This window comes from Physella acuta, unplaced genomic scaffold (assembly GCF_028476545.2).
Source record: "Physella acuta isolate Inbredline_101_S28 unplaced genomic scaffold, ASM2847654v3 ptg000019l, whole genome shotgun sequence".
In the NCBI taxonomy this organism is placed as follows: domain Eukaryota; kingdom Metazoa; phylum Mollusca; class Gastropoda; family Physidae; genus Physella; species Physella acuta.
This window is the reverse complement of record NW_026731539.1, coordinates 305,078-315,854: the sequence shown is the minus strand read 5'-3', so window position 1 is coordinate 315,854 and position 10,777 is coordinate 305,078. Positions and strand designations below refer to the sequence as shown.

At 34.4% G+C, this 10,777-nt stretch overlaps 1 long non-coding RNA gene across 11 annotated transcripts; it reads left to right on the top strand.

The window, feature by feature from the left end:
• Positions 1 to 1,866: 1,866 nt before the first annotated feature.
• LOC131939649 (uncharacterized) lies at positions 1,867 to 10,210 on the top strand. 11 transcript variants are annotated; one of them, XR_009386452.1, is made up of 5 exons: positions 1,867 to 1,998; positions 8,919 to 9,036; positions 9,204 to 9,346; positions 9,682 to 9,746; positions 10,061 to 10,210. It is a non-coding gene; the product is annotated as an uncharacterized LOC131939649 (long non-coding RNA). The 11 variants fall into 11 exon arrangements; XR_009386444.1 differs by lacking the exon at positions 1,867 to 1,998 and adding an exon at positions 2,013 to 2,182; XR_009386446.1 differs by lacking the exon at positions 1,867 to 1,998 and adding an exon at positions 2,014 to 2,191.
• Positions 10,211 to 10,777: the final 567 nt, after the last annotated feature.

The window sequence follows — 10,777 nt, the reverse complement described above, 5'->3', positions numbered from 1 at the left end:
ACTACTACTTTATCGCCAGATCTAGACCTAAATAAAGAGACTACGTTACCCAAGGGGTCATCCATAAATGACGTCACGCTTTTTTGACGATTTTTACCTCCCCCCTCCCCTCCGTCACACATCGTAACAAAAAGCCTAAAATGACGTCACGCCTCAGTCTACAACCCCCCTTAAAATGGCTGTTGATTTTTTCTTAAAACATCGATATTTTTCCAAAATCTTGTCAGAACTATGTCAACATAGAGTCTGTTGATGAATCCCTATTACAATTTATTAAAAACCGTTTTGTAAAACGCGAAATAACTGCTAAAACTCGTTTTCTGACATTGTTTTTTATAATGCTAAAGTGTGACGTCAACCCATCTGAACCCCCCCCCCCCTCCCCCTCATCACATACCGTCACAAAATAACGGACCCCCCCTCCCCCCTACGAGTGTGAAGTCATTTATGGACGACCCCCAAGTAGTCAAAAAGCATAATTTAAACCTATGAGTCACTTTTTGTAGCCATAATTCAGTAATAACAGAATGTGTAATGGATAAAAAATGTCACAACATTTTGAAGTTTTGCTCATCAGAAAGAAAATACAAGTTAAAAAGTTGCTGTGGTACCAGAGTTTATTCCAGGCCCAGGCCCCAAGGAGCCATCCGCCCCCCCCCCCCCCGAACGAAATGGAATTTATATAGAAAATATATACATTTAACAGTGTCCACCCCCCCCCCCCCCCGAAAATGTCAAGTGCCCCCCCCCCCCCCCCGGGAAAAAAGTATAGAAGAAACACTGTGTGCTACAAAGGTGGTGAAGAGGCTTAATTTAAATAGGCTCTATGTTTTGTGTCTCAAGTTAGAATTAGAAATTATCAACTGCAGTTTTTAAAATGATATGAAGGTTGAAAAAAAAAACTTAAATAAAAAGCCTTTGTTTGTAAAAAGAACTCAATTTTTCTTAAGAAAACACGTTTTTTACAAACTTATTTCCCTTATCTCAGTGAATGTTTTTACCGACAAGTAGGCCTAATTCGAAGAAAGCGTTATTTGTTTAGCGCTTTAAGCGGTGTTTCTTCCTGACTTTTTTCTCCGGGGGGGGGGGGGGGGGGGCACTTGAAATTTTCGGGGGGGGGGGGGGGGCTTGTCCCCCCCCCCCCCCCCCGAAGAGATGCCTGGAAGAAACTCTGGCTTTAAGTAGGGATATAATGAATCACGTCATGCTTATATGTTTAAAGTCAAAAAACAAAATAATGTTTAACTTTAAAGGTTTCTTGTGCGAGTTGTTTATATATTTTTTGGATGGCTTGATTGGGGGTGGGGGCGGCACACATACACGTAATCTCATGTAACACGATCGGGGCTATACAAATTTTAACTAACCCTTATTTCGCTCGTGTTGTCAAAGTTTGCATCATCGCCTATCAGGAGTAAAAAAACAAACCACAAGCTTTTTGAATGAATTGTTATGCCATTTCACTCGTTTGGTTATTTAATAATGTAATAACTTAAATAATATAGCATATTTTTTTTTTAAATCGATCTAATATTAAATAATTAACTTATAATGAATGTGGGTCCGGATGCTCAACCGAGGTTCATTTTTAACGATAGCTAGTATTTAATGTTGTCTCCCCTATCATTATTGTATTCAGTCGTTTTTAAATTAAATTTTAATAACTAACCTAATTGCTAACGAGATTTAAAAAAAATAATAGATATCCTTGCATTGCCATCGAAGTATAATATAGCTGCAGAGTTTGTGTGAAATAGCTTCATTTTAAATGGGTTAAAATTCCACATGTATCTTCCTTTACGTAAGTGGACTATATTTCATTAGAAAAAAAAACACCTCAAAAACACCCCATGCGGATCATCTCAACGACAGAATCGTTGAGCCTCTCTCCGACTGTGTCGCTGAGAATAAAACCCTTTGGTGGTTTCTCAGTCAACACTGTCGTTGAAAATAAAACAATAATTAAACATGCTCTCCACAATTAGGAAAGCATAAACTGTAGGTGTTTTGAAGCTAATATTCCAGCCATTTTGTTTTGACGAGAGCTAGTCCAGATCTAGACTAGATCTACTTGATCAACGATTTACACTGATGTAAAACCTACGTAAATCAAATCTACAAGATCAGGATTTACATTTAGATCTAGAAATCTACATTATTGACTAGAGAGAAAAAGTTAAAAGTATGCCTAGTGCGTCGAAAGTAAATGATAGAATCTAGATCTAGACAATCTAGACTCTAGTAATTTTTCAGTAGCACTAGATCTAGTCTAGAATCTAGATTGACTAGATAGAAAGATAATTATTTCTGTGGCATAGCTGTCCTTTAGCATTTAGGATCTAGATCTACTCAATTTTAAATCTCTTCTATTTCAAATTGTTTGTAGATCTATATCTACAAGATTAGGCTTAGGTCTAAAAATATAATCTACTAAAGTTAAAGCTACACATTACACAAGTACACATCATTCCTAAACTTAATGCCATTAATGGCTAAAATTCACTGAGCATTGTTGCACTTAAGACTTAAACGTAAGGCCTAAATACTAAATAAAATTATTACGTTAGCTTAATTTTCGTGACAGCTTTTCTCTTCTTTTTTGCCATGCTTAATTTAAGTCACTTTCATGTGCTGGTAGCTTAAAATAAAACTTGTTTAGGAAGTTTATTTCTTTCTCCCTTTCATAATGCTGCAAATATGAGTAAGACGCTTATTATAATTAAATAGCTGCGATAAATAATCATTTGCATCTTTTTGGGGGTATTTCTTTTACATGAACTGTGAAATACGGTATCTCAAATTTTGCGCGTAACTCAAAGCGAAATATTACTCGCTCAACTGCTCGTATTTAAAAAATCTGGTATGTCGAGGCACTAGAATGTTGAGGTACCACAGGATCTACTATGTATTGAAAGAAAACATAAATTAATTATAGAATAATAGGCAAATATAGTAATAAAGTAGGCCTTATAGCTTTAGATTTTATTCAGCCTACTAATAAATAATTAAATAGGCCTAAAGTAGTACTAGATATTAGTTAAATCACTAGTATTGTGTAGGGTTATTTTTATTAAAAAAACAGATCACATCTTATACATTAAGGCGGGCTCAATAAAATAAAAATAATTTATTTAGGACCTAGGCCTATCTTTTGGAGATCTAAAATTCTAAATGAAAAATAAATTATTAATTAGACCAACAATAGGCATAGTATGCTAAATCTATTTTAGTATTTAAATTTAAGGCTCGGCCATCTACTAAAAATTTTATAAATGTCATAAAATGGCCTACTTAATTATAATTACTAATTACTATTAGGCCTAAGTTTAAACTAGAGATAGCCTATTTTATTAGTAGAAAAAGTATTAGTCATAGTTAAGATGGTATAGCCTTATGTAAATTAATGTAATCAGTGTTAGATATTATGATATCGATCAAGCAATTATTATATAATATCGGAAAGGGGCCTAGCACTCTCTTAGTCATTAGTCTATTAGGTCTTACAAGTAGTTTAGCCTATTTATATATTATAGGGCCTATAGGCTGTTATTTAAATTAGGCCAAAGGCTTATTAGGAAAAGGCTTAATAGGCTTTAGTTTTTAATTAGGCAACAAGGCAGAGGCTTAATGTTGCTTATAGATTTAATTTGAAATTATTATGATATACGCTACTCTGCGACTATCACTATAGACTGCTATAGAGTATATTATAGCATAGGCCTATCTAAATAAAATAATTCAACTCACTTAGCTTACTATAATTTTTAAAAATGTTTAGTTAAGTATTCAGCTCTCTATGTCAGCTAAGGCCCATAATTGTAATTATCCTACTGTTAGATCTATTAATTATTTAATAATTAGTAGGCCTAATTATAGGAATTAGGTCTGATACATTAAGTCCTATACATTGGTCGTAGAGTAATACTATTGGGCTAGTAATTATATACAATATCTATACAAGCCTACTTATCGTTAATTTGGAAGTCTTTGCATTGACCTTAGTTTTCAGATGTAGCAGCAGGGGCGTAGCGAGGGGGGGGGCGGGGGGTGCGGACCGCACCGGGTGACACCATTTAGGGGGGTGACACCAAGGCAAAAAATAGCAAAATATATAGAGAAAAACTTGAGGGGGGGGGGGTGCAAATCGAAAGTTTGAGGGGGGGGGGTGCAAATCGAAAACTTGAGGGGGGTGCAAAATCGAAAGTTTAAGGGGGGGGTGCTAATCGAAAACTTGAAAATTTGTCCCCGGGAAGGGTCGCTACGCCTCTGGGGGGTGACACCATTTAGTGCCGCACCGGGTGACACCCGACCTCGCTACGCCACTGTGTAGCAGCCTAATTTTTATCAGATTATGTAATAGATTGAGTTAATTGTGAGGTCAAGGGAACTCACTCTCTGTATTAGTATTATATTTATATTGTTATCTTGAGTGATGTCCCTTACATGTTGTTATCTATAAATAGTTCTCTCTCGCCACCTGCTTCCTCTTCCTCTCTTTGCAACATGGCGTCTGTACATAATAAAGACTGTTAACAACCAACGCGGCTTCTCGTCAGTCATTACAATCCACGTCATTTGGCGACGAAGGATAAACATCTACTAGAAAGAGCACCTACTTACGCAAAAAAGAGGTTTGCTAGAGCTTATTAGCTAATTATTTCTAGAATTATGGCGCTGTATGGCCAAATAAAAGAATTTGATGCGAATGATGAAATCATTCAAGATTACCTAGAGAGGTTAAGCTTTTACCTAGAAGCTAACGACGTGACGATAGAAGCCAAAAAGAGAGCTGTTTTGTTAACGGTCATAGGGCCTCAACAATTCAGGCTACTAAAAGACTTATGCGCACCAGCTAGTCTAACTACCAAGAGCTTTAACGAGCTGAGCAAATTGCTAACAGACCACCATGCGCCTACCCCATCAAAGTTTCTATGTAGAGCTAGATTTGACAGTAGGACTCGTCAACCAAACGAGTCAATAACAGAATATGTTGCTGCTTTACGTCATTTAAGTAGATTTTGTGAATTCGGCGATACGCTGTCTGACAGACTATGTGAAAAGTTTGTGACAGGTGTAAACAGCCCTGATATTCAAAGAAAGTTGCTGCTCGAGTCAGATCTAAAATTGGAAAATGCAATACAACTTGCAATGTCATTCCAGCAGTCATCAGATGCGGCGAGATCTTTAGCACCTTCAGAGATCCATGCAGTAAACAGCAGGTTAGTCAATAAACATCAACCCCATCAGAGCATTCCAACTTATGCTAAACAGCCTGCTCGTTCAAATCCTAGATCTAAATCTAGTAATAATTATCAAAAATGTCATCGATGCAAAGGTCCCCATGCATCTCATCGGTGCAAGTTCAAGTCTGCAACTTGTTATAAGTGCGGTAAGCAAGGTCACATTGCCAAGGCCTGCTTTGCAAAGTCTTCGTCTGTTGCTAAATCTAGCCAGTCAAGACAGTACCGCAACCAAAAGCAGCACTATGTTAACTCTCACCAAGACTACCTAACCCAACCAATGAACCACTCTACCTGTGAAAATGCTCAAATTGATTTGCAGCCGGATTTCAACCTGTTCTCTGTTAAATCAATAAGTCATGCTCCCATCAATGTACCAGTTAATATCAACGGTAAGAGCATCAGCTTCCAACTTGACACTGGAGCATCTCTAACAGTAATAACGAAGAAAGATTTTGACGCTGTCACAGGAGGATCAGTGTCTCTACAGCCATGTCACAAGTGTCTAACAACATACACTGGTGACAATGTTCCGGTAATAGGAGAGTGTATGGTTCATGTAAGTTATAATGGTCAAAGTGTTAAACTTCCTCTTCTTGTGGTTGAAGGAAATGGACCGCCATTACTAGGTAGGAACTGGTTAAGTGATCTTAAGTTAAATTATGAGAGTATTTGTTCATTGAGGAATGTAAAAGAATCTAGTCTTACTTCACTAGATAAAGTAATATCTGAAAATAAATGTGTTTTTGGTAATCATGGATTACTAAATGATAGAACAGTGAAGTTAAGCATTAAAGACACAAATCCAAGATACCGCAAAGCTAGAGTTCCACCTTATGCAATGAGGAATAAAATTGAAAATGAGCTAAGTAGATTGGAATCTAATGGCATTATAAAGAAGGTAGACTATTCCGATTGGGCGACACCCATTGTGCCAGTGTTAAAGAAGGATGGTTCTATAAGAATTTGTGGAGATTATAAAACTACACTGAATAAGCAAATAGAGCTAAATAGGTACCCTATACCTAACATTGAGGAAATTTCTTTGAATTTGGCAGGAGGAGACAAATTCACTGAATTAGACTTTAGTCATGCTTACACTCAACTAGAACTGCATCCAGATTCAAAAGTCTATACGACAATAAACACACATAAAGGACTCTACCAATATGAAAGACTATGTTTTGGCATATCATCTAGCCCTGGAATTTTCCAAGCTGTCATGGACAGTATTTTTAAGGATATTCCAAATGTTTGTGTGTACTTTGACAATGTGTACATAACTGGTAAGAATGACACTGAACATCTTAAAACACTAGATAAAGTATTGAAAATTGTTGGTGAAAAAGGTTTAAAGATAAACAAAGATAAATGTCAATTCATGCTGACAGAAATTAGTTTTCTTGGTTATATATTGAGCAAACAAGGCATCAGACCTCAACCTGAGAAAACAAAAGCCATTAAAGAAGCACCCAAACCTGAAAATACCCAACAACTAAGAGCTTTTTTGGGCTTAATAAATTACTATGCAAAGTTCATAGGAAATCTGTCTGGTAAACTATCACCACTGTACAAGCTGCTACAGAAAAATGCAACTTGGCACTGGGGTAAACAACAAGAAGCTGCTTTTAATACAGCAAAAGAGGCTTTGTCTACTGACACCTTACTAACTCACTATGACCCAGGGAAAAGACTTGTATTGACATGTGATGCTTCACCAGATGGTGTAGGAGCAGTCTTGTCCCACATGGATGAGAAGGGTGACAGACCCATTGCTTTTGCCAGTAGATCTTTGAATCAGGCTGAGAAAAATTATTCTCAGTTAGATAGGGAAGGCTTAGGCATCATTTTTGGTGTTAAGAAATTTCATAAGTTTCTGTTTGGTAGGAAGTTCACCATCTTTACAGATCATAAACCATTGCTAGGTTTATTTGGAGAAAACAAAACCCTACCTGAGCATGCCTCACCAAGAATTCAAAGATGGGCTATCACACTAACTGCATACAATTATGAATTGAAATACAAACCTGGATCTGAGAATAGTGCAGATAGTCTTAGTAGATTACCTTTAAAAAACCAAAGCCTGAGCTATGTACCAGATGTATTTGTTCTCTTCACTATCATGGATAACTCCAATATAAATGTGAATGATATTAAAAGAGAAACACAAAAAGATGAGTGCTTAATAAAAGTATATGAGTACTGTAAGAATGGTTGGCCTGAAAAGTCTGTGAATGATGACTTAAGGCCATATTAAATAAGAAATAAAAACCTTTGTGAAGATAATATAAAAGATGGAGAAGATGCAGTCCATTATCAGTCAGAGCTACCTAAACAAAGTATTTGTAACTTAATAAATGATTATGGTGATATGGCAATTTCAAATGCTTTAAGTAAGAAGGAATGTGATCATCAAACAACTTTGCTAACATCATTAGCACTTACAGAAACTAAAAGGGTAACATCAAAAGAAAAGAGAAAAAGATTTTTGCCATTTAATACTTTCAGATGCCAATTCAAAAAGTCAATCATGACAGAACACCCATTGAAAGAGAATTTGGTATTAATGATAATGTGTATCTAAGAAATTATGGGAGAAAGGAAAAATGGATACCAGGTCAAATTGTTCAATGTACAGGACCTGTGCCTTATAAAGTTAAAAATAACTTGTGCAGATAATAAGTGTGAATCTATCAATCCCACCAAATCTGAACAGTTCACACCAACTCAGTTTGTTCCACAACCAAGTTCTGTTGATATGAGTGAACCAGGTTGTCTGGAGTCAGAAAATGTAAATTCTGGAGTTAATGATTTAAATCCTAGACCTCCTGAGATAGAGAATCCAGATGGTCAGAATCTTGAGTCACCAAATCAGAAGCCACTGAGAAGGTCAAGCAGGACAATCAAAGTCCCAAATAAGTTAGACCTATGATTCTAAAGGTCAAAAGGACTTTGACATTATTGTTTTGTATTTTGATTATGTTGTAGCATATTGTGCATTGTTTGTAAGGATGTAATCTACCATAGTGTTCATGTTACAATATAATTGGTGATTTTAGGATACTATCAATTGTTCTATTGAGAGATGTGTTATTGTGTTCTAAGGGTAAAGGGATGTAATAGATTGAGTTAATTGTGAGGTCAAGGGAACTCACTCTCTGTATTAGTATTATATTTATATTGTTATCTTGAGTGATGTCCCTTACATGTTGTTATCTATAAATAGTTCTCTCTCGCCACCTGCTTCCTCTTCCTCTCTTTGCAACATGGCGTCTGTACATAATAAAGACTGTTAACAACCAACGCGGCTTCTCGTCAGTCATTACAATCCACCTCAGATTATACCATAAAATCAAAAGTAGACTTGTAGATCTTTTTAAAACAAGGCATGAAATATTAATTTAAATAATATAAATTAAACAAATAGCCTAAATAACAACTACACAAAGTTAAAGTCATAATAACTTTTTATAAAGGTATCTTGAATTTCAACTGGAGGTAGTTTTGATAAATATTAGTATTCTGAACATTAAAATAGGTAGACTTAACATACATTTGTTCTGAAAACATATTTATAAATTGGTTTTAAAAAATGAGGTTAGGATTGGGGTGATAACTAGTTGAGGATTAGATATGATATTCATTGTGTTTATCCATGTTGTAATTTCTCTTTTACAGGTTCATCCAAAAAAAAGGGAAGATCTGATTTTTACCAGTAATAAGACTACAGCATACTAAATGACACAAGATGTTCTTTCTCTATTACCTCTTACATTTGACATAAAAGTAGGAAAAGGTATGACAATTATTAATAAGCTGCTTTAAATTTTATAATTTGTTTTTTTATAACTTAATTGTACCATTTTTATTTCCAATAATGATAAATATAATTTAGTGTCATTTATATTTTAAAATATTTATATTATACTAGATATAATTTACTTCTATAATATTACTATCCAGGTTTAACAGTCTATGCCTACAACATAGATCTCCAGGACTAAAAGTACACAAAATGGCAATCAGTATATCACAAGTGTAATAACACATGCATCTAATCTGCTTCAGTGGCGAGAACTGGGTGAATCCTCTCAAACATTAATCAGGTAAGTTATCACAAGTTTGCTTTGGTTTATTTTGAACATGTTGATTGAGATAGGTTTTTATTTGTATAAATATTGTATTTAAAAAAATATTTTACCTAGTAAAACCAAGTCAGTGGTGATGATTGATACAATATCATTATGTATTTTTTTAAATATTTGTTTTGCAAAATATGCTGATTTGCAGGAAGGATATATATATATATATATATATATATATATATATATATATATATATATATATATATATATATATATATATATATAAAACAGTATCATTTAGTGGTTTGTCTTACAAATTTGAATTATTTACTTAATCTGTCTTAACTGCTCAACAGGAACTAGGCATACCTAATGAGCGTCAAGCTGATACAGTAGATGTACAGAAGAGTTTATACACAAGGTAAATATTGATAAATTTTAAGTTTTCTTTTTTTAAGGATACATGTAGTGTTTTGGGAGAAAGGAATTAAATTATTTAAATTAGGCCTAATAGTTTATTTCTCTAGCTTATGTTTCACTTAAAATAACTTAAATTTTTCCCCCTTTATCACTAAAGCAAAATTTTATAGATATCTATGCCATGATTCATCTCATTCAATCACTTTTTTCTTGTTTTGTTTTGATGTATTCAACTAATTTAAACTAAAGATTTTTTTTTTGCTAATTTTATTATTTCAGATGGATGATTAAGAAAATCATTTTGTTTTGTTTCAGGAAGTGAAAAGTGATGTAAAAGGCAACTAATACTTCCATCTACCATAGTTAAACAAGAATCTGCAAATGGTGATAATTGCAATAATCTTGATATATTAATGTTTGGCTTTATACTTTATAATTATATGCAATTGTTTCATAAATAAATTATTTCTCAAAATTTGATGTATTTGGTTTTCTTACTTTGTACATAAGATGCAAGTGATTGAAAGCTGAAAAGGGTTGTATGTAGTTATAGTATTCCCAGCACAAGTTGACATTAAAACAGCTGAAGCCCTTTAAAAAAAAAAAAAAAAAAAAAATTAAATAATCTAGGAATGCTGTTTCTGAGCATATATTTGGAAAAGAACTTAATTGTTTACCATAGAATTGTTTACCAGAGAATACTGTGACCCAGTTTGTACTCCAGGCAAAAAGTGCCTATGTTTATTATTATTAAGTTAAAGAAAAGTATCAAACAAACAGGATAATATTAATAAGCAAGACCTCCACACTAGAGAAGTATGGAATTAGTGTTGCATGGAATTCAAATCAACTTTGATGTTGCTAATTGCTACACTGGCCATAATTGGCCTACATTGATGTTTGCTGAGGTAGGCAACTGTTTTTGTTTAACTTTAGATGTCGACTAAATAAAGAAGAAAACTGACACGCCAATACCAAAATCAAGAACTTGTAAAGTTCGTGGTTGCTAAACCGAGAAGTCCTGAGTTCAAT